Source organism: Diceros bicornis, chromosome 1, assembly GCF_020826845.1.
Source record: "Diceros bicornis minor isolate mBicDic1 chromosome 1, mDicBic1.mat.cur, whole genome shotgun sequence".
Classification (NCBI taxonomy): Eukaryota; Metazoa; Chordata; class Mammalia; order Perissodactyla; family Rhinocerotidae; genus Diceros; species Diceros bicornis.
The window spans coordinates 78,752,096-78,776,224 of record NC_080740.1 but is presented as its reverse complement, the minus strand read 5'-3'; the positions used below and the strand labels follow the sequence as shown (position 1 = coordinate 78,776,224).

Genomic DNA, 24,129 nt, shown 5'->3' with positions numbered 1-24,129 from the left:
GCGCTGAGAAAAAAAAATGATTCTTTTGATCTTGTATTTTAATCTTAAATTATCATTTGCACCATACAATTTTAATAACTGTCCTCTAGGTTTCAAAGCGAATAGAATTAAGCATTTTGCGCACGTTGCATATTACACATGTAACTTCAGATTCCTTTGTATCTGCAAAAGCTTTGAAGACTGCTTATTAAATTAGTAATGACCACCAGTCAAGGGCTGTCAACCTCTTTGTATACTCATGAGCCTTGGCCACAAATCAAAAATAGATGTTGAACTTCTTTTTGTTCCCAAGCATAATATAATAATGTGGCCATGATTAAAAAACTCCATATTTCACATGGGATTGTAAGTAACCATGTCTCTTGCTTTTTCTAGGCTGTTTATTACACACAAATGAATAAAGATGCCAATCGATTTCTTATACTGTCCAAAAGTCTGATGATCAAGTTCTACACTATAAAAATAGGATCACTTCTGAGCAGCATGTTCCTATCCTTATTATCCTAGACTAAAGCAAAGTTAATGTTCCAACAACGGAAAGACATCAGTAGTCCAAGCCTTTCAATTTAGAAGTCGCAATTTCACTTTTCTGTTTGCTATTTTGTTTTGTGTGAAGATTAGATGGTACTTAAAATTAAAGAATATATTATTAAAAAACTACAGCCTGTACATCTTGAACGCATGTGAGAGAATGAGTCTGAGTTTATATATTTACAATTCAATTTGGAAGCAAACATTAAAAAGACATGAATGTGTAATACAATTGGCAAACATTTTACATTTTCCCAAGAAAGTACGCTTCTCTTCATTAGTTCGTGCAGGGAAAATACACTGAGAAGTCGCTATACGTTATGCACTGTATTAGGAGCTGAAGAGAGAAAATTTTACAAAGCAAGGAGTTTTGTCCAGTAATCCACTGTTTTCTAGGGCAGATAAACACGGAATCAAACAGTCACAGGAAAGGGCTATAAGTGGAAGAATGGACGGAGGCCGATAGACTAGAACGAAGGTGATGGAGCACTGCCATGAGGGGGCAAGTAGCTTCAGTGAGGACAGAAAGCTTGACTTAGAGCTTGAAACATACGGAGGAGCTCACCAGGCAGATAAATGGAGCAAGGGCATTCCAGGCAGACCTCAAGTAAGGAAAAAGAGAGGCATGGAATGTGAGGTCCATCGAGGGCTTTCTGAGTGATTAGTATGGCTAGAGGACAAGTGAGAGAAATAGGAGATGATGCTGGAGAGGAAATCAGGATTCTACTCTGTGTGTGTGTGTGTGTGTGTGTGTGTGTGTGTGTGTGTGCGCGTGCACATGAGTATGGATATGTTAGATTTTAGTTCCTGAGAATTAAAGTGGCTACCTAAACACTCTGTGTATATTTAAAAAGTAACCATATAGGAAAAAAGAGCAAATGATTGCTATTATGTTGTCCTCCCACCCTCAATGCCTCAACACACCCACCCCCAAAACACATATAAGTAAATATAAAATTGGCCCAGAATAAGGTATTCAATGAGTATAATTTGTGTCTACTAATAATCTGGTAAAATACAGATTATAATAGACTCAAGACTTTATTATCATGATGATCTATACTAATGTCAATTCAACAAATTGATATACTTTGTTTATTGAGTTATGATTTACACGTTGTAAAATTAGATCTTTTCAGTGTAAGATTCTATGAGTTTGAAAAAACATACAGTTGTATATCTTGACAATCAAAATATAGTACAGTTCTACTACCCCCCAAAATTTCCTTGTGCCCCTTTTAATCACTCCCTACCCCACACTTCCCCAACCCCCAGCCAATGGCAACAACTGGTCTGTTTTCTGTTGCTATAGTCTCACCTTTTCCAGAATGTAGTATAAATGGAATCACACAGTTTGCAGTCTTTTGAGTCTGGCTTCTTTCGTTTAGCTGAATGCATATGGGGTTCATTCACATATGATGTACATTCATACATACATGTATCAAGAGTTCATTTGTTTTTATTGCTGAATAGTTTTCCCTTGTATGGATGCACCACACAGCTTGTTTAGCTATCCATCAGTTTAAAGACATTAGGCTATTTCCAGATTTTGTCAAATATTAAGAAAGTCACTATAAACATTACATGAAAATTTAAGGGTGAACATATGTTTTAATTTTTCTTAGGTATGTATTTGGTGGGGGTGTTACTAGGCAATATAGTAAACATGTTTGAAACTATATAAGTAACTGCCAAACTGTTTTCCAGCGTGGCTGTACCATTTTGTATTCCTACCAGGAGTGTATGAGAGGTCCAATTGCTCTGCATCCTCACCAGCAATGGGTTTTGTCATATTTGATTTTTTAAGCCATTTTATTAGGTATGTAGTATCACAATTTAGTTTTAATTTGCATTTCTCTAATGACTACTAATATTGAACATCTTTTCACGTCCTTTTTGCCATTCATCTTCTTTGGTAAAGTGTCAGTGCAAAACCTCTGCCCATATTTTCAAATATCACATTTTGGAAGTTCTTCATGTATTCTGAATATATGTCCTTTGTCAGGTATGTGTTTTGCAATATTTCTCTCAGCCCACAGATTTTCATTCTCTTAATAGTGTCTTTCACAGAGAAGAGGTTTTTAATTTTGAGGAAGTCCAATTTATCATTTTGTCTTTTATGATTGTGTTTAATGTCATATCTAAGAAATATTTGCCTAATCCAAGGATTTGCCAATCCTTATGGATTTTCTCCTATAAGTTTTATAATTTAGGCTTTATATTTAAGTCTAGGAAACATTTTAAGTTAATTTGCATATAAGATGCAATGTATGGGTCTAGGTTCATTTTTTGCACATGGATATCCTATTGTTCCAGTACCATTTTTTGAAAAGACTCTTTTTTTCTCCATTGAATTTGCTTTGAACCTTTGTCTAAAATCAATTGGCCGTATAGGTAGGACTGTTTGGGGACTCTTTGATATACTTTTTAAAACGAAACTAGTAAATAATGGAACTCACTACAGTTTCACTAAGCAAGCTACCTAAAATATACGTGAAAAATGAGAAGCCCAAACAATATGTGAGAGATGGGAAGAAAGAGGCTTGACAGAACACTGAAGGGTCTGAAAACATGAGATGCCCTGGACAGTAACACAGAGCCATCCTTCTTTGTTAAACTGCTGTTTCCAAGCATCTGGGCCACCTCTCTTTATTAGAAATATCAGGTTAGAATCTTTTTCCGTGAATTCACTGACTTAAATTGAAGCTGACACATCACCCAGGTAAGCAGCAGACAGAAGGATTTGACCCACAGTGGGCAGATCCATTAGGAGCCAGCACACACCCGAGTATCATAGGATGACTAAAGAACAACTTCTCATAGCTCTGTGCACACATCTTGTAAGGTGTTGTTGTTGTTGTTGCTGTTTTCCTCCCAACTCACTTTACATATACTTGTAGCACAGTCTCTCAAAGAGCACTCTATTGAAAGGAGATTTCTCAGATTCAAAGCCTTTGTTCTTAGGTAACAGTTTTTGATACTTTAACTGCCCAAATCCAAATCCTCAGCCAACTTCTATCTGTACGTCATATTCCTTTGTGTGGTTAAGGATGTAATTCATATACAAGTCATCTCTCTCTTGCACAGCCTGTAATTCTCATTTAATTAAATTGTAATTAAAACCAAATAAGAAAACATGCAGATGAATAACTTCATAAGTTTTTTCTCCAGGAAAATGGTTATTTTTTCTTTGATAATCAGCCTAAAATAGAATCAGAAAATGATTTTGTGCATTTTGATAGTAAACCACTGTTGTGTGTGTGTGTGTGTGTGTGTGTGTGTGTGTCTTCCCCTGAAAGGCACTCACACAGAGAGCATTTTAATTTTCGATGGTATTGCTATTTTGACCTCTGAGACCTTGCAAAGTAAAGTATTTATGATCCTGGGCTTTTTTATGGTATTGTTTCAATATTTTTGTAACATTTGTATTTCTTGCTGAAGTTTTTGGCATTAAAAATCATTCAAGCTGTGCTGAAATATAATGGTATTCACTGAACCATACCATGGAAGGATAATTCAGTTCAGTGAGGTTATTCTAGCTCATCATGTACACAAAGGATTGAAAGAAATTGTAGAAGATTCTCAGTTCTCTACACGGGCAGCATTGAGTGTTTTTTTCCTTCTAATAACTTGACATAGACAAACCGTCACTTGAATATAGAAATATCTAGTTTTAAGTCTTTAGACCAAACCAAAGGAACAGTACAATGGCCCAAGGTATAAGGAAGCAAAGTACTGGTGAACGGTTGCTCTGGATCACTAATTTCCTTTACCTGTTAGACAAAAATCAAACCTCCAGAAAGAGTCAGCTTCCATTCCCAGTTTCAACACATCCCTATACAAGCCCCCAAAATGATTAGTCTCAAACTTGATTAGAGTAGTGGAATATGCTATTACAGATATAAACCAGGGATGATTTAATTTCCAAATATTTAAGTTGTCCCTAACTATGCATATCCATTAATGCCTAAGCTTGACCATTCTGTATTTATTTTGCAATTTCTGTCCCAAGAATAGATAAATGCAAAGCCTTTCTGTCTCTTGTCACACTCAACTTGAGATGTCTATTAAAACAGCATCCAATATTATTTGACCTTTTGTATATTTTCTCTTTGATTGGCTTACTGTTCAAGTTTGGCTTGGTCACACAACGTAAACTCCCACGGGATGAAGCACAAAAGCTGACTGGTCAAAGCACTAATATTTACAGGTTTAAAGATTAGATAGATAGATAGATAGACAGACAGATAGAGATATAATCTCTAATATATATATCTTTTTCTTCAATTACACAGGACAAATATATTTTCATCTATAAATTTTGATTGAGACCTTAAATTTAGTATGCCTATCTAATAGAAGCCATAAATTCCTACTGAAGATGAAAAATAGATCTTCCCAGTTTTACTCCCTGTAGGTAAGTAAAAGTAAATACTGTTGCAATATTCAAATGCAGCAGACTTAAACACATGGGCTCTGGAATCTGACAAACCTGGGTTCAAATGGTGCCATTGCTATTTATCTGCTAGGTGACTTTGGGCAAGTTTCTTAGTCTCTCTAAAGCTCAATTTTGTCATCTGCAAAATGGGTATAGTAATAGTTGGGTTTCTGGTTCAGTTCCTTGAGCACAAACTACAAAATAATGTTGACTCAAACAAGATAGAAGTTTATTTCTCTCTCAAATGACATGCTGAACGTAACACTCTAATACAGCAGTTTTTTTATGGTGTCAGGGACAGGGCTCTCTATCATGTTGCTCTGCCATCCTCAACATATAGCTTCCAAATTTTGGTCAAAAAATGCTGCTTAAGCTCTTGTTATCATGTATATGTACCAGCCAGTGGGAAAATGAATAAAGAGGTGGTGAGGTACACTACAAAAATGATCTCCATTCTCCACTCCTTCCTGTATCTATGCCTCTTCACAAGGTGACTTTGCAGTAACTCCCATAAAGAGTATTTCTCCACCCCTTGAATCCTTGAGTGTCTTATGACTTACTTCAACCAAGAGAATGCACCAAAAACTGCATATGTGAGTTCTGAATCCAGATCTCAATAGGACTTGCACTCTCCCACCTGCTCTCTTGGTTCCCTGACAGTCACTGTGTAAACAAGCCCAGGCCAGCCCTCTGGATGAAGAAAGACTTGTAGCCCAACCATCATCATTGCCTCAGTTGACGGTCAGTCCCCAGCCAACCTGATAGCTAATCACAGATGTATAAGCTCAGATAATGCCAGAAGAATCTATTAGCTGATCTCAGCCCAAATTGCCAACCTGCAAAATTATGAGTAAACATAAATTTTTGTTGTTTTAACCCACTAAATTTTGAGGTGGTTTGTTAGGCAGCAAGTGATAAAAGGAAAAGGCATCACTTTCCTTTTAATGCTATGACCCAGAATCTGCACACATCACTTCCACTTTTGTGCCATTGGTAAGAATTCAATCATATAGTCATAGTAGCTGCAAGGGAAGCTGGGAAATGTAGTCTTTCACTGGATGGTCATGTGTCCAGCTATAGCTAGGTTCTTATTACTGAAGGAAGAAAAGGGGAATCTAGGAATCTATTTGGGGGACGACTAATTAGGTCTCTGCCACCTCCACCTCTTCAGCTAGTTGTTTGCTGCTGAAGATTAAAAGATTAAATGTTTTCTGTTATTTATTTTCAGAATCAGAAATAGATGACATTTGTTACAGGATCACGAGGAATAATCAGAAGTATCAGATTCTTCATACCTATTTCTGGTTTGTCTGTTATCTTCCAGCAACCATTCCTTTGTCCCAAACTAAAGTAAGGAACCACATTGGAAGAAAATCCATAGAGAAAATATAAAGAGTGACATTGAAACACTGTGTCTACTGATGTGATGCAGACAAAGCCTGGATGTCTGTTAGAAAAGATTAGATAGTTTATGGCGTAAAGCCAGGACACAGGACTAAAGGAAGTCCTTTCAATTCTGTCATCTGTCACTGTATAGTAAATTGAGAATGTCACTGGGCAACTGTCAGAAATCAGAGTGGGAAGGGCTTTTCTTTTTTCCCTTTTTGTTTTCTTTTTTTGGCACTGGGAGTTTTCTTTAAAAAAAAGAGTAGTGGGTGTGGTAGTAAACTATCTTACCCTTGAGGAGAGAAAAAAACAGGTGCCCATTTTCTGCAGCCAATTTATGTGTCTCTTTCCAATTTTAATGGAAAAGAAATGAAAGACAAGAGCAGAATGGGAGATGGGCTGTGGGAAACTGACAGAAAATAAATCTAAAAGGAAAGTTTTGAAAACGGTTTGATGGATATAGATAAACTCCGCCCCTATAAAAGATGATCATCACTTATTAACCAGCTAGATGATTACCCAACGGTAACTGGAGAATAAGTCAGCAATCATTAAACAAGCCCTAGTCAAGAACACATGCATGCATGTGTTTTGAAATCTGATGTTTTGAGTTATCCCCCAGACCACTGGATGACCTCACATTTGGTAAACAGTTTTTATTGTTGAAATCTGTGTGAATCATCGCTCTCTCCTTCCAGAGTTGCTGCCAATTCAGAATTTGCTATTACAAGTCAAATCCTGAAACAACCCCTGAAAAAGTATAACTGAGGGACCCTGGATAGAAGAAATATTAAATAATCAATAAGTAAAGTGACACATGCACAAAAGAATGAGACAGCAGTGAGATGCAGGGCAGGTGTGGGCCATCTTGTGAGTGGCAGTATTTACAGAATATGTCCAATTGAGACGCCAGGAAGGGCTCAAGGTCAACAACAACTAGAAAAACAGAAAGCCATAAGAAAGAAGACTTTGTCAGGAGCCATATATGGATAAGGCCTAAAAGCTGAGAGTTTTGTGCTCAAGGTGAGCCAGAGAATACAAAGGACATTTTAAAGGAGAAAGACTTCAGAAATGGGAGAAGGATCATAGACCAAGATAGTGGCATACGGGAGAAAAGGAAGACCAATGATTCCAAAGCAGCATCTTTAGAAATATTTGTTTTATTCAAAGTGATTAGGAAGCAAACACCCATGTCACCTACAGTAGTTGATATTTGAAATATGAGAAAGTGTCAGGGTAATCCGATCAAAGGATTAGGAAATTGTAATATAGAGCATAGGAGGAATCCAATCAAAGATTAAAGTGTGATGCCCAAGAGATAGAAGTCAGCATTTCTAGAGGTTATTCAAAGGAGTCCTAGTCTCTCCTGAAAGTAACAGATATTACAAAAAAACAAGAAATATGAAAAACAGCCAGGTTACCTGGGGTTTTATAGGTTTCTTTCCTGCAGAGAATATTAAGAGCTAACGTGCATTGTGACACTCCAAAAGGGAGATGTGTGGTAAATACCTGTTCTTTGTTCCCCCATCATCACCTCGCCACTCTTCCTTTGGGGAGCAGGATGGCTGCTTGCATTGGGATTTTCCATCAGAGTGCTCAGGTTATAAGGTTATACCCCCCTCCCAAACTGGTGGACACATGACCGAGTCCAGGCCAATCAGGCTCTCCCTCCTAAGAATGTGCCACTTTAGCAAATAGACACAAGGATGAAAAATCAGTGCCAATACGCATCAGTGCTTTGTTCCTGCTAATGAGCTTCCCCTCCCTCCTAAGGCCTGGTAATTCAGTTTACCTCCGATGTTCTGAGCTACCCCTATCCTTCTAATGAATTCCTCTCAGCCTTGGTGCCCAGAGTTCCTTTGTGTGTAACCAAATTGCTCTGAGGGGAGCAGTTTGCAACACTTCGCAAATACATTTGACTAGATTTTTTTTGGCAAAATAACATACTGCACAGGTTATCTTCAGAATACACACTGTTCTAGAAAATAATGGAGGGCTTTTGGAACATATTAAGGGAACATAAAGTGTCTTCGACGCTTATATTTACTCATCAGAAATCACCAAGCAAGGAGCAATAACACATCCCTCTCTGTGTGTTCTTGACATAGAGAGTGTTAAAATGGCCTTGCTAATGATAGTAAAGCCACCACACAAAGGTACTGTATTGGTACTAAGACCATCAAGGGTCAGATGACTCCTAGTCTGAGGAGAAATGTAATGTCCTCAGCAAAGAATAGGATTTACCAGGGCATCATATGTCAAAATGACTATAAAAGGGAACCTTGAGCTTACCACAAGGCAGGACCTGCCTGGAGAACAATAAGCCTTAGTTAATGAAACAATCTCCTTTACTCTGGAAGAGTGTGAGGGATGGGGGAAGTACCCCTCACAAGTCTCGTCCCAAAGCCTAGTAATGTGGTGGTGATTATATACATATATATATTTTGTGTGTGTGTGTGTGAGGAAGATCAGCCCTGAGCTAACATCAGCCCTGAGCTAACATCCATGCCAATCCTCCTCTTTTTGCTGAGGAAGACCGGCCCTGAGCTAACATCTATTGCCAATCCTCCTCCTTTTTTTCCGTTTTTCTCCCCAAAGCCCCAGTAGATAGTTGTATGTCATAGTTGTACATCCTTCTAGTTGCTGTATGTGGGATGCCACCTCAGCGTGGCCAGACAAGCAGTGCATCAGTGCACACCCAGGATCTGAACCCGGGCCGCCAGTAGTGGAGGGCGTACACTTAACCACTAAGCCATGGGGCGGGCCCATATTTTTGAAGAAAAAAATAGCTCTTTAAGTATATTCACTTAAGAAAAGTAAAATTTCCCTAATATACAGCACAACAAAGAAATATCCCTTAATAGGAAAACGGAGAGAGGAGGGTCTAACTGGAAAGAAGGCATAAAAAAGTGCTAAAAGCACACACCCAAATCATGTTACCTGTTTGTCTTTCTACAGAATCTCTACAATGACAGGTCCAGAAACAACAACAATAGTATTTGTAATAGTAATAGCAAACACTAATAATATGATTTGCATTCTATTCTATTTACATTGCAAACCATTATCCCCATTATACAGATGAGAAAACTGAGGGAGGAAGGAAGGTTAACTGTCCAACAGCTTGCCTCTTTAACCAATTCAACTTCCCCTCAGCTACTTCTCTTGCCCTAAATGTCCTCGTCTCTATCCTATAAAAAATGCAAACATGATAGAATCCATAGTGATAATGGTGCTGCAAGGAAACTGTATATAGGTTTGCAGGCATATTATCGAGGTCATATTGGGTTTTAACATTGTGTAAATTTCAGGCGTACATTATCATATTTCAGTTTCTGTATAGATTGCATTGTGTTCACCACCAATAGTCTAGTTTTTATCTGTCACCATACACAGGTATCCCTTTCCCCGTATCGCCCCCCTTCTTTTCATTTGGGAACTACTAATCTGTTCTCCTTATCTATGTGTTTATCTTCCACATATGAGTGAAATCATATGGTATATGTCTTTCTCTGACTTATTTTGCTTAGCATAATACCCTCAAGGTCCATCCATGTTGTCACAAATGGCACAATTTTATCTTTTTAGTCTTTGTCTCAAAGAGATAAGAACCAACATTGGTCTTAGTCTCAGAGAGATAAGGAGTGGGCTGGCGTTGTCACAAACTGGCAAATGTGTGATCATCTAAAGCTGGCAGCTGCTACCCAGTCTTACCCATCAGTGCCATGCTTGAAGTGTGATTCCAATATTGTCAGATGTTCTGAATTTTTAAGCAAAATGTGGTAGATGACAAAAATGTCCCCTCTTCCTGTGTCTATGCCCTTTGCCATGTAACTACACAGTGCTTTCATACTCTGACTCTGCGATCACCTATGTCACTTGCTTTGACCAACACAATGACATACAAGTGACAATAATGCCAGAGCTTCTAAACCTAGAGCTTAGGAGGTCTTGCATGTTTCTACATGCTCTCTTTTACTTTTACTATCAGCACAAGAACACACCACAGCTAGCCTGATCTGTGTGAGGGACAGCGATGTGGAGAAAAGACCAATTGCCCTAGCTGACAACCAGATATGTGAGCCTACCAAATCAGTGAAGGCACATAGCTAACCCTTTCACATCCCAGACACATGAGCAATAAACTTACTTTTGCATGCCACTGAAGTTTTGTGGTTGGTTGTTAAACAGCATTATCATGGTAGTAGTTAACTGACATACAAATCCAAATTCTTATGTGAAATCTTCTGATTTTTAAAATTCATGCCTGAAAGAAGTTCTTGGAGAAGTATCATGCAGAGTGATCTGGAAAAAAAAAAGTTTTCCATCTGTTTCTTGAGTCTATTGGTCTGGACTAGCTTGCCATTTTCTAACAATCCATCCTCTATCCACATAGGATAGAGATATTTATCTATGATGGAAGTTTTTTTAAAAGTTAGCAACCAATTCATGTTTTTTAGAAAACACAACACAGTTCAAACACAATATTTCTGTGGATATGATCCAGACCACAGGTCACTATTTTGCAGTCTCTGTTATAGTCTAATTCTTTCATTTCATAATTAAGAAAAGACATTCAAAGAGATAAAATATCCTTTCCAATGCCAAGTAATTGGACCTCAGATGTGTTGATTCATCTAATTTGGTCACTTTTTAAAAAGCATCTTAGTGTCCTCCTTTGAGTGCATAGGTATTTCCAAAATACTCAGGTCTTCCCTCTTCATCCTTCCTGCCACTTTGCTTTTGTCCAGAGACTAGATCCACATGAAGGATCTACATTGCATTCATCTCTACAAGCCTCATCTGAGCCCTGTCAGTTACCATCTTTTGAGCAGGGGATTTGAATTCTCCTTTTCCCAGGAAAGGTAATACTTCTGAAAACATGCTTGAGGCCACAAACTTAGTATATTCTTTCAGCATTAAACTTACACTACCTCTCTCCACAAAACAAATGAATAAATGATGCTTCTATTTTAAAATGGAACAATTTTTACACAATGCTGACTAAGGCAAAATTCCCATGAAATCTGGATAACATTGGTCTTGGACCAGCAAAAACAATCTAGGATAAAAGCAAACAGGGAAATCCTAATAGGGTATATGTCCACTCATTTAGAAAAACAGTTTCTCTTTCACAGAGCTACTGAAGGAGAACCCATATTGAAAGTTGTGATTATTGTTTTAGCCTAGATTCATAAAGAGACTGAACAGCTGCACACTTTATTAGATCTAATCTAAATACCTGCTCCTTATATTTTGTGCTAGGAGATATTTATGTTATCAATTCAACTTTATATTAACCATCAAGAATACTCCCTGTAGCTCTGCTGACTCAAAATAATGACTTGTAAGGGAGCCCTAATGACAGAGCAAGGGGCAATTATAGACACAGCATGAGACTTAGAATAACTGTGATGCATTTTGTGCACTTGATTGACCTCATGTTCAAGTTGGTTTGTACCTCACTGTTGTAGATACGGCCTATGCCTTAGGGTATATGCCTTGTTAATTTCAATATAAGAAGACAGAAGGATTAAATCAGACGGCTCAAACGAAAAACAAAGCCTGCACCAGTGCTTGCTGGAAAAGTGATGGCACATTGGGGCCTACTGGAAGAAACCATCAAATATCTTTCAGAGAAGAAGGAGAAGTTAGAATAATCAATATGGATTGTTAATTCATTTCTACTCTTGGGATAACTAAAACCTCAGTACTTCTTGTGTCTTTACATAATTGTGGTGGCTGCTGGGAGGACTTGGCATTTATTGTAAAATGAGAGACGGATAGAAAAAGAGAGAACAAGAATTCAATATAAAATAAGGTTACTGTGAGATGTCCATAGACTGTATTGCTTTAGAGCAAGGCCATTTGGCAGTCTCTTCTGTACATGTCACACTGAAATACACTCCTGCTGTGCTGTAATTCACTGTGTGAGAAAGGGGAGAAAAGTCTTTTCTGATGGATTGTTTATAATCCCAATTCCAAACATGCTTACTTAAATGGGGGGGGGGGTAAAAGAAGGGGAGTATAGGAGAGGAAATGTTGTTTGTTTGGTTTTCATCAATGTTAGTGTTTACCAAAAAAGAAAAGAAGAAGAACAAATCCTCTCGTTTCGTTGTGTACAAAATTACAGAGGGAGTTCAAGCACATAACGATATTGCAGACTGACTGGAAAACAACATGGAATAACTGGCACTTATGCAATTTCTCAGAATTATAGCTTTGATTCTAAATTGGTTGAAAAGAGGCGTTCCGAAAAGTCGTTTCATCAGTCTTGGTTGTTTGTTAATAGTACCATCTAGTCAATTCCCCCTACACTGCCAAAGCAGTTGTTAGAAAAACCTACAAAAGCCTTAGTAGAAACTTGAAATCAATGTTTTCTAAATCAGACCGGTAACCACATCTTTGCTCTTCTATTGTTAGCCACATAATCTTTGAGAAAGTGCATATCTAATATCTAATATTGAGTGAGGGAGCACCTAATTCAGAATACAAATAAAGCACCAGCCTAGCAAGGAATACAGGCAAACACTGCCAAGTGATTACAAATTGGAATATGAGAATCTATTCTATATTTATCTGCCCTGAAAAATTTAGGCTAGAAATGAGTCATAACTGAAACTATAGGAAAGTATGAGCTATTATAGGAAAGGACAAGATGCTGATGTTTTCCACACCGATTTTTGCCTCAGATGTTAGGGAAAGAGTAGGAAATGTATGCTCAAATATGAAGTACTTTTTTAAAAATTTATTTTCAATACGCCAAATTTTAAAAACAAATATTAGTAAGTTCTCTTCAAGACACTAGTCAGATAAAATATACTGATTTTAAACAGCATGTAGAAAAATGGATTTTCAGATTTCTCTAAGAAAATATGATTTCTGACTGAAAGCTCTTGCTTTAGGAAAGATGTTTCTTCTCCAGTGAGGCAATATCCTTCACTAACTTAGAGTAACTAATAAGATTCAGCCCATCCTGGGGCCAGCCCCGTGGCATAGGGGTTAAGTGCGCATGCTCCACTGCTGGCAGCCTGGGTTCGGATCCCGGGCGCGCACTGCTTGTCAGGCCATGCTGTGGCGGCGTCCCACATAAGGTGGAGGAAGGTGGGCAGGGATGTTGGCCCAAGGCCAGTCTTCCTCAGCAAAAAGAGGAGGATTAGCATGGATGTTAGCTCAGGGCTGATCTTCCTCACAAAAAAAAAAAAAAAAAAAGATTCAGGCCATCCTAATAAAACAAGTATAGTATGTGTGATCAATTCATTAAATTTAAATTGCTGCCCTTCGATTTTATTTTAACAGCACTGCCACCACTTTTTCCCCAAATTAAACCAAAGAAAAAAGAAAAAACCCTCCAAAATAAGAGATAGTGATATTATTTTATAATACAGTATATACTTTTTTTTTTTTGTTTTTTTTTAAAGATTTTATTTATTTATTTTTTTCCTCCCAAAGCCCCAGTAGATAGTTGTATGTCACAGCTGCACATCCTTCTAGTTGCTGTATGTGGGACGCGGCCTCAGCATAGCCGGAGAAGTGGTGTGTCGGTGCGCGCCCGGGATCCGAACCCGGGCCACCAGCAGCGGAGCGCGAGCACTTAACCGCTAAGCCACGGGGCCGGCCCACAGTATATACTTTTTAAGCAGTATAAACTCACTGATTTTAAAGTCAATAAGTTAGAAAAATAAAGCTATTTTTGTGATTTCAACAATTAGAAATTAGAAATGCAGAGAAAAGTTTTGTCATATAATAGCCTTTGATTCAATCTATTTCAGCATTTTATTCAACTAAAGTTGAAGAATATGGTAAAAAAAGTCTATGATTTGGACATAGACTGGCTGGAAAACATCTATTCATCATTCATCCAGTAAGATGATTTTCCTCTGGAAGCCACCTACCCAACTTTCAGTTCCCACATTTGGGAATGTTCATAATTTCACCCCTGGCAGGTGACTCAGGTCTGACCAATCAGACCTTATTTTTCCTGGCAATAGTAACTGCTTCAAAACAGAGTATCTGACACAGTTAAGATCCATGAAACAGTCAAACTCTGAAAATTTTCTGCAATTATTGAGAGAGTCAGTGGATTTGAACCTGGAAACATTGGTCTGGAGCTATTTGCAGCCATTCTAATGTTACACAGGGCCTGAGAATAACTCCATCAAAATAGAAGACAGCTCCACAGAAAAAGTGAAAATAAATTCTGATACATTCATTTACTTATTAATTTATTCATTCAACAAATATTTATTGAACATTTACTATGGACCTCGACAGTTAACGAATGCTCTTGACCTCATGATGCTTACTTTGTGGTGACGATAAGAATAATTTTTAAAAATTTAAATAATTTCAGAGTGATATGGGGCCTTGTAATAAATAAAGAAAAGTATACTAAGAAAGGATGAGGTGTGTGCACTATATTGTCTAAAGCATGGGTAAGCAAACTACATGTCATCGATCAAATCTGGTTTTTACGTTTGTAAAAGATTGTTAAAAAGATAGAGAGAGAGAATATGCAACAGAGACTGTATGTGGCTATAAAAGCCTAAAATGTTTACTATCTGACCCTTTATAGAAAAAAGTTGCTGGTCTACCAAGGTAGTTGTCAAGAATTTCTCCTGTCCTTCTATAAGCATGCCATTGATCCTATCAAAAAGTAGAGTCTATTCTCCCACTTGTACCTTGGCTGAACTTGTAAATATTTTTGGCCAATAGAATGATGTAGAAGTAATATTCTGAGACTTCCAAGCCTACATCTTAAGAGGCCTTGTAGCTTTTGCTTTCACTCTTGGAAACCAAACCCCATGTAAAGAAGTCTAGGCTAGCCTGCTAGAGAGAGAGGCCACAGGCAGAGAGAGACCCTGAAGGATAAGAGACCACGTGGAAAGAAAAGCCACAAGGAGGAGAACTGAAGCATCATAGGCAGTACTAAGGACCTCAGCCCATTACTGAAGCCATATTTGGTCGTCTAGCCCTAGTCAAGGCACTCCAGCCAACAGCTAACATGTGGAACAGAGATAAATCATCTCTACTAAACTCTACTGGGAATTCCTGACTCACAGAACTGTGGACAATAAAATGGTTGTTGTTTTGAGCCATTAAGTTTTGAAGCTGCTTTGTTTTACAGTAATAGATAAGTGAAACAGAAACTGGTACCAGAATTAGAGTGCTGCTTTGGCAAAATGAAAACACACAGTTTTGCCTTTGGAATTGGGTGAGGGGTGAAGATTCAAAGGGAGATAAGGAACCATTAATGGAAGTTTGAAAAGTGTTGAAAAGAACACTACTGGGGCCACCCAGTGACATAGTGGTTAAGTTCACATGCTATGCTTTGGCGGCCCAGGGTTCGTGAGTTCAGATCCTGGGCGTGGACCTACACACCGCTCATCAAGCCACGCTGTGGTGGCGTCCCATATACAAAATAGAGGAAGACTGGCATAGATGTTAGCTCAGGGACACTCTTCCTCAAGAAAAAAGAAGAAGATTGGCACAGATGTTAGCTCAGAGACAATCTTCCTCACCAAAAAAAAAAAAAAAGAACACTATTAAAGACTAGGGAAAGGATGACCTGTATACATAGAGGTAGAATGTTTGGCAACACTTGTGAATCTAGCTAAGACTTTTAGGCATAAACCTGAAAGTACCAATTGGTTTCTTGTAGTTGTGTATAATAAAGTATAGGAGAGAGAGAAACTAAAGAATTGCTCCATATACAAAAATAATTTAAAGGAAATATAGAGGACCTGGGACACTTTTTCCAGTCAGAAAAATGTTCTCAACGTAAGAAATGGCCTTCAAGTAAAAACTAAATCAAGAGTGTGGCCATAAGATCCTTTGTTAAGAATTCAGAAGAATTAAAAGTAATGCTTATTACACACTTTGGGCAAATTAAGACAAGCATAAGAATCTTAAGGCATGTTCTACATCAGCCTGACATGCCCAAAGTAGAGCAAAAAATATATATGTACACACATAGATATATATCAATGTGACTTTGAGACATGGAGTGAAACCTAATAAGATATATGAAAAGTCCACAAATATTTTAAGAGAGCTACATTGGTACAAGTACTACCGGCCTAGATTAAACGGGATTGAGATAGATGAAAATGAAAAGAGGCCTCTGGGCTCCCAACTTTGTATAGGTACAAAGCAGGAGGAGAAAGCAGCTAAACTGAACACAGGAATTCTCAGTGCATGTAGCCATGAGTCAAGGAAAACAATGTGCTAGAGAAGCACTGTCAGGGAACAGGAGAACCAGGCCCTAGTAAAAAAGCATTCTCTTGAATAGGGAAATGGGTGACATGTGCCTAGATGAATTTTAGAATTGCTATGGACCAGTCACTGGTCCATGGAGGGAAGGACCAGTCTTCCTTCCTCTCATTGCTGAATGGGAGTGTCTCCTACAGATAACCTGCCCCTGTCTCACCATTGTCTGTTGGTGTGGGGAAAGGATAACTTGACTTTTAGTTCACAAATCTCTAGATCAAGAAGAACTACATTCAAGGAGCTTTATCCCCTCCAGAGCAAAAGTAGATCACAAGACAGTGAATTTTGGGCCTGATGCTATATTTGCATAGGATTTGGGGGTCTTGAGGGAATGAATATATTTTGCATGTGGAACAAATAAGAAAGGGTGTAGCTAGAAGGTGGACTGTGGTAGATTATCTGCAAAAATGGTCACCAACAATTATCCAATCCCTGTAGACACATGACACAATTCCCACCAAGTAGGGAGTCTGTTTCCTCACCTCTTGAATTTATGGTGGTCTTATGACTTGTTTTAACCAATAGAATGAGGTGAAAATGGCATTCTGGGACTCCTAAACACAAGCCTTTAAAGCCCTGATTGCTTCAGCTTTCACTCTTGGAAGAAAGCTACTATACAGCAAAGTCCAAGAAAGAGAAGGTCCAAAAGATGAGAGATCATGTGAAGAGAGAAGCCAGATGGAGGAGAATTGAGGTGTCCCATCTGACAGCCAGCACCAAAACCCCAGACAAGTGAGTGAAGCTATATTGGTTCCCAGCCCATCGATCCACCCAGCCAACACCACATAGAGGAGAGATAAGCTACCCACAAGTCTTACTTGATTTTGACACACAGAATTATAAGCAATAAATGGCTGTTTTACGCCACTTATGGTGGTTTATTACGAAGCAATAGATAAAAGACACAGTCTATTTTAGATAGGGTAGCCAAAGAGGCTCACTCTTTGAAGTGGCATCTGAATCAAGATCAAAACGATATGGATGAGGAAATGGTAAGACTGAACATTCCAGGCAAATACACATAGCTATAAAGCTTAATTGACTTAATCTATTCTAGAAACTTCAAGAATTTTACTGAAGCTGGAGTGGTGTGGATAAGGTGAGGAGTGAAAAGAGATAAGGTAAGTGAATAGGAAGAAACTGGAAGAAATCAGATATTTAAGACCTTTTAGTCCAAAGAAAGGAATTTGAATTTTATTCTAAGCCTGTGTTCCAGTTTCTGAATCAAGCATACTACTCCAGAGCTTTTAAGTCTTATACACCAATACATTATTTTCATCTCTCTCTTTCTAAGTTTGTTGTATTTGCATCTGAAAGAGACCTAACTAAACAATCTGATTCACTGAGATGATTGATTGCAAAGTAACAGTATTTTAACACGTTGCATTGAAATCTTAGGATACTATTCCATTAACTATGAAGGGTAAACTTTATCCAGATATCTAAGCTCTGCACAAAAATGGGATCCCCTGAAACTAAGAGCATAGTAGTGATCTCCAGTGTGTTCAGATTTGGCAGATTATATACATATGTAGGTGCTTTCAGAGTTTATTTTAATTAGTTTTAAGACATACTTGTATTAGTTTCCTGTGGCTACCATAATAAATTACCAAAACTTGGTGGTTTGAAGCAATAGAAATTTATTCTGTCACAATTCTGGCAGCCAGAACTCCAAAATCAAGGTGTCAGCAGGGCAGTGGTCTTTCCAAAGGTTCTAGGGAAGAGTCCTTCCTTGCCTCTTCCACCTTCTGGTGGCTCTAGGTGTGCCTTGTGCCTGCATTACTACAATCTCAGCCTCCATTGTCAAATGGCCTTCTCCCCTTCTCTGTGTCATATGAAGACACATGTCATTGGATTCAGGTCTCAACCATTTAATCAAGGATGATCTCATCTCAAGATCTTTAACTTAATTACACCTGCAAAGATCTTTTCCCCAACTTGGATCACAATCACAGGTATCCGGTGTTAGGACTTGGACATGTTTTTGAAAGGACACCATTCAACCCACTAAAAACTAAAAATACATTTTTTAAGTCAAAGAAAAACAGTAAAACATTGCAGTGTGCCTAAAGCACCATTACAAGGAACCATTAATGAAAATCATTAATTTCAAAGGCATATGTTATTTCATTTTATTTTTAATTTTACAATTTCACAGGATAATGAAGTGTTGAGTTTAAGAAGGACCAATAGATGGAAGAAATCAGTTTGTATTTGATGTATTGCACATCCACAGCACCAGCCTACTTAAAACATTTGAAACTGCTGAAAAAATCATTTTGAGAGTCTTGATACTTTAGATGCCAACCTCCATCTCCACACATAAGAAATTTTTATTTTCATCCTGCTTTCACTGGAACCGTCCTTACTCCATTTACAATGTGAATTACAATTTATATTGCTGCCCTACATGCCTGAAGGTGACTCGGTAGGGAATAGAAGAGGGAATCACTGTAATATAGACAAGCTTGGTGCTATCTGTCAAACAAACAAAAAGAACATCCTGAGAGTGTTTATGACGTCTTTTTTATGATGCATCCAGTTGAAGAGTTGAATCAAAAATAATTGTAGAGAAACAGAGATTAAAAAGAACACTGAAAAGCAGTAGGATATGATTATGACAATTTAAAACAATATTTAATAGCAATTTTCATTTCTGACTACAGATGCAAATAATGGGTCCATACTCTTTTTTTTTTTTATTGATGTTTTAATGGTTTCTAACATTGTGAAATTTTGGGTTGTACATTTTTGTTTGTCCATCACCATATATATGACTCCCTTCACCCCTTGTGCCCACCCCCCACCCCCACTGCCCCTGGTAACCACAGTCCAGTTTTCTCTGTCCATGTGTTGGTTTATATTCCACATATGAGTGAGATCATACAGTGTTTGTCTTTCTCTTTCTGGCTTATTTCACTTAACATAATATGCTCCAGGCCCATCCATGTTGTTGCAAATGGGACGATTTTGTCTTTTTTTATGGCTGAGTAGTATTCCATTGTATATATATATACCACATTTTCTTAATCCAATCGTCAGTCGAGGGACACTTAGGTTGCTTCCACTTCTTGGCTATGGTGAATAATGCTGCAATGAACATAGGGGTGCATAAGCCTCTTTGGATTGTTGATTTCAGGTGCGTTGGATAGATTCCCAGTAGTGGGATGGCTGGATCATAGGGCATCTCTATTTTTAATTCTTTGAGGAATCTCCATACCGTTTTCCATAGAGGCTGCACCAATTTGCATTCCCACCAGCTGTGTATGAGGGTTCCTGTTTCTCCACATCCTCTCCAACATTTGTTGTTTTTTTGTCTTGGTGATTATAGCCATTCTAACAGGCGTGAGGTGGTATCTTAGTGTTGTTTTGATTTGCATTTCCCTGATGATTAGTGATGTTGAGCATCTTTTCATGTGCCTATTGGCCATCTGTATATCTTCCTTGGAGAAGTGTCTGTTCATTTCCTCTGCCCATTTTTTGATCGGGTTGTTTGTTTTTTTGTTGTTCAATTGTGTGAGTTCTTTATATATTATGGAGATCAACCCCTTGTCAGATGTATGTTTTGCAAATATTCTCTCCCAGCTGGTTGGTTGTCTGTTCATTTTGATTCTGGTTTCATTTGTCTTATAAAAGCTCTTTAATCTGATAAAGTCCCACTTGTTTATTTTTTCTTTAGTTTCCCTAGTCTGGGTAGGCATGTCATCCGAAAAGATTCCTTTAAAACCAATGTCAAATAGTGTGCAGCCTATATTTTCTTCTATGAGTTTTATAGTTTCAGGTCTCACCTTCAGGTCTTTGATCCATTTTGAGTTAATTTTTGTGAATGGCGATAGCACATGGTCCACTTTCATTCTTTTGCATGTGGCTGTCCAGTTTTCCCAACACCATTTATTGAAGAGACTTTCCTTTCTCCATTGCATGTTCTTAGCACCTTTGTCGAAAATTAGCTGTCCGTATATGTGTGGTTTTATTTCTGGGCTTTCAATTCTGTTCCATTGATCTGTGTGTCTGTTTTTGTACCAGTACCATGCTGTTTTGATTACTATTGCTTTGTAGTATGTTTTGAAGTCAGAGATTGTGATGCCTCCTGCTTTGTTCTTTTTCTTTAGGATTTCTTTAGCTATTCGGGGTCTTTTGTTGCCCCATATAAATTTTAGTATTCTTTTTTCTATTTCTGTGAAGAATGTCATTGGGATTCTGATTGGGATTGCATTGAATCTGTAGATTGCTTTAGGTAATATAGACATTTTAACTATGTTTATTCTTCCAATCCACGTGCATGGGATATCTTTCCATTTCTTTATGTCATCATGGATTTCTTTCAATAATGTCTTGTAGTTCTCATTGTATAGGTCCTTCACCTCCTTGGTAAGATTTATTCTTAGGTATTTTATTCTTTTTGATGCAATTGTAAATGGTATTATCTTTTTGAGCTCTCTTTCTGTTAGTTCATTATTAGCATATAGAAATGCAACTGATTTTTGTAGATTGATTTTGTACCCTGCAACTTTGCTGTAGTTGTTGATTGTTTCTAATAGTTTTCCAACAGATTCTTTAGGGTTTTCTATATATACAATCATGTCATCTGCAAATAGTGAGAGTTTCACTTCTTCGTTACCTATTTGGATTCCTTTTATTCCTTTTTCTTGCCTAATTGCTCTGGCCAAAACCTCCAGTACTATGTTGAACAGGTCCATACTCTTAACATAAGGAATGTTTACATATCCTTTACGTTTGCACATTTCTAATTCTCATGTCTAAGAATACTAAGTTGGTCAGAATGATTTCTGTTCCAAGTGACAGAAAATGCAACTCAAATTGGATTTAGGGGGAAAAAAAGCAAAAACAAACAATAAAAAAACTTAGTGATTGACTTAATGAAAGAGTCCACAGTTTCAATTATGGATGGATCTAGGTCCCTAAATGAGTCTCTCTCCATATTTCAAATCTGCTTTTCTATGTACTGGGCTTCATTCTCAAAAAAGGCTCTCTCCATGATGTATTCCCACAAGTCTTGGGTTACATTCTTTCAGGTTCATATTCAGTAGAAGAGTAAATGTTTTTCTCCCAAACACTCCAGCAAAAGTCTCAGGTTTATTTTGGTAGAATCATGTGCCCAATCCTGAACCAATCACTGCAGGTGGAAAGATAGAATGTTCTGATCGGTCAGAACTAATACTTATTAACATGCCCAATTCTGGAAACTTCAGTCAAGTCAACCCAGCATTGGTGGAAATTTAAGTTGTTCTCTTTTATTTTCATTATAGACAGCTGTTCAAGGAATATCTTTACATATGTCTATGTATTATTTTCTGATTAATCTTAATAGAATAAATTTGTAGAAGTGGTATTGCTATGTCAAAGTGTATACATATATTTTGAAACTTTTTTAAAAAAATGTACAAAATTGGGGCTGGCCCCGTGCCGTAGCGGTTAAGTGCACGCTCTCTGCTGCTGGCAGCCTGGGTTCAGATCCCAGGCACGCACCGACACACTGCTTGTCAGGCCATGCTGTGGCGGCATCCCACATAAAGTGGAGGAAGATGGCTGTGGATGTTAGCTCAGGGCCAGTCTTCCTCAGCAAAAAGAGGAGGATTGGCATGGATGTTAGCTCAGGGCTAATCTTCCTCACACACACACACACAAAAAAGTACAAAAGAGCCTCCCAGGAAAGTGGTATCAATTTCTATTTCAATGAGTAATGTATGAATTTGCCTTCACATGGTTTCATCATATTTGGATATTATCATTTTTGCTAATCTCTCCCACATTCGAAGACAAAATAAATGAATTCATGTTTATGTCATTGAGCACACACATTACTTTTGTCAAAACTTTTGAAAGTCAGTTGCACCTATTAAGATACTTTACCTCTATATACTTCTGCAAATATCTCTTACATAACCACAACACCATAATCATAACCAAGAAACTTAATTTTGATATTTAATAAATAGTTCATATTCAAATTTTTCCAATTGTCCCCAAAATGCCCTTTATAGCTTTTTTTTTCAGATCAAGATCATAAATCACATTTAGATATCATGACTCTTTATTTCTCCCTTCCCAAACTATATACCTTTTATTTCTTTTTCTTGTACTATTGCATTAGCTAGGACTTCCAGTATGATATTGAAAAGGAATGGTAAGAGGAAATATCCTTCCTTTGTTCCTGATATTAGAGGGAAAGTGTGTAGTTTCTCACAATTAAGTATGATGTTAGATGTAGGTTTTTGTAGATGTTCTTTATCAAGTTGAGGAAGTTACCCTCTATTCCTAGTTTACTGGGAGCTTTTATCATGAATGGATGTTGCATTTTTTCAAATGCTTTTTCTACAGTTATTCACGTGATCATGTGATTTTTCTTCTTCAGCATGTTGATGGAATGGATTACATTAATTGACTTTTGAATGTTGAACCAGCCTTGCATATCTGGAATAAATCCCACTTGGTCATGGTGTATAATTCTTTTTATACATCACTGGATTCTTTTTATACATTGTTCAATTTGCTAACATTTTGTTGAGGATTCCTGAATCTGTGTTCATGAGAGATATTGGTCTGTAGTTTCCTTTTCTTGTAATGTTTTTATCTGGTTTTAGTATTAGGGTAATGCTGGCCTCATTAAATGAATTCGGTGGTATGCCCTCTGCTTTTATCTTCTGAAGGAGATTGTAGAGAATTAGTGAATGTTGGTAAAACAGTGAACCAATCTGGGCCTGGTACTTTCTATTTTGGAAGATTATTTATTATTGATTCAATTTATTTACTATATATAGGACTATTCACATTGTTTATTTCTTCTTGTTTGAGTTTTAGCAGATTGTATCTTCTTTATCTTTGATTTTCTGCAGTTTGAATTGAATATAGTATGCCTAGGTATAGTTTTTTGACATTTGTCTTGATGGTGTCTCTGAGCATCCTGGATATGTGGTTTGGTGTTTAACATTAATTTGGGGGAAATTCTCAGCATTATTGCTTCAAATATTTCTTCTGTGCCTTTCTCTCTTTCTTCTCCTTCTGGTATTCCAATTATGTGTATCCTATACACATAGTAGTTGTCCCTTTGTAGTTGTCCCACAATTCTTAGATATTCTGTTCTCTTTTCTTTTTTTTTTTAGTCTTCTATTTGCTTTCAGTTTTGGAAGTTTCTATTGACATATCCTCAAGCTCAGAGATTCTTTCCTCAGTCATATCTAGTCTACTTATGAGCCCATCAAAGGCATTCTTCCTTTCTGTTATAGTGTTTTTGATCGCTTGCATTTATTTTAAGTTTTTTCTTAGAATTTCCATCTCTCTGCTTACATTGCCCATCTCTTCTTGTGTGGTGTCTACTTTATCCATTAGATCCCTTGGCATATTAATCATAGCTGTTTTAAATTCCCAGTCTGATAATTCCAACATCCACGCCATATCTGAGTCTGGTTCTGATGCTTGCTCTGTCTCTACAAATTGTTCTGGTTAATTTGCTTTTACCTTTTAGTATTTTAGTATATCTTGTA

General features: G+C 37.5%; 1 long non-coding RNA gene across 2 annotated transcripts in view; it reads right to left on the bottom strand.

Moving 5' to 3' along the window:
- Positions 1 to 24,129, bottom strand: part of LOC131408595 (uncharacterized) — a 161,017-nt gene that overhangs the window by 49,103 nt on the left and 87,785 nt on the right. The window contains exon 3 of one of the 2 annotated variants that reach the window (XR_009220793.1): positions 10,512 to 10,660. The exons of the other annotated variant lie outside the window; for it this stretch is intronic. This is a non-coding gene — a long non-coding RNA (uncharacterized LOC131408595). Of the gene's footprint in view, positions 1 to 10,511; positions 10,661 to 24,129 lie in introns of those variants that run through there. 2 annotated transcript variants of the gene reach the window in all.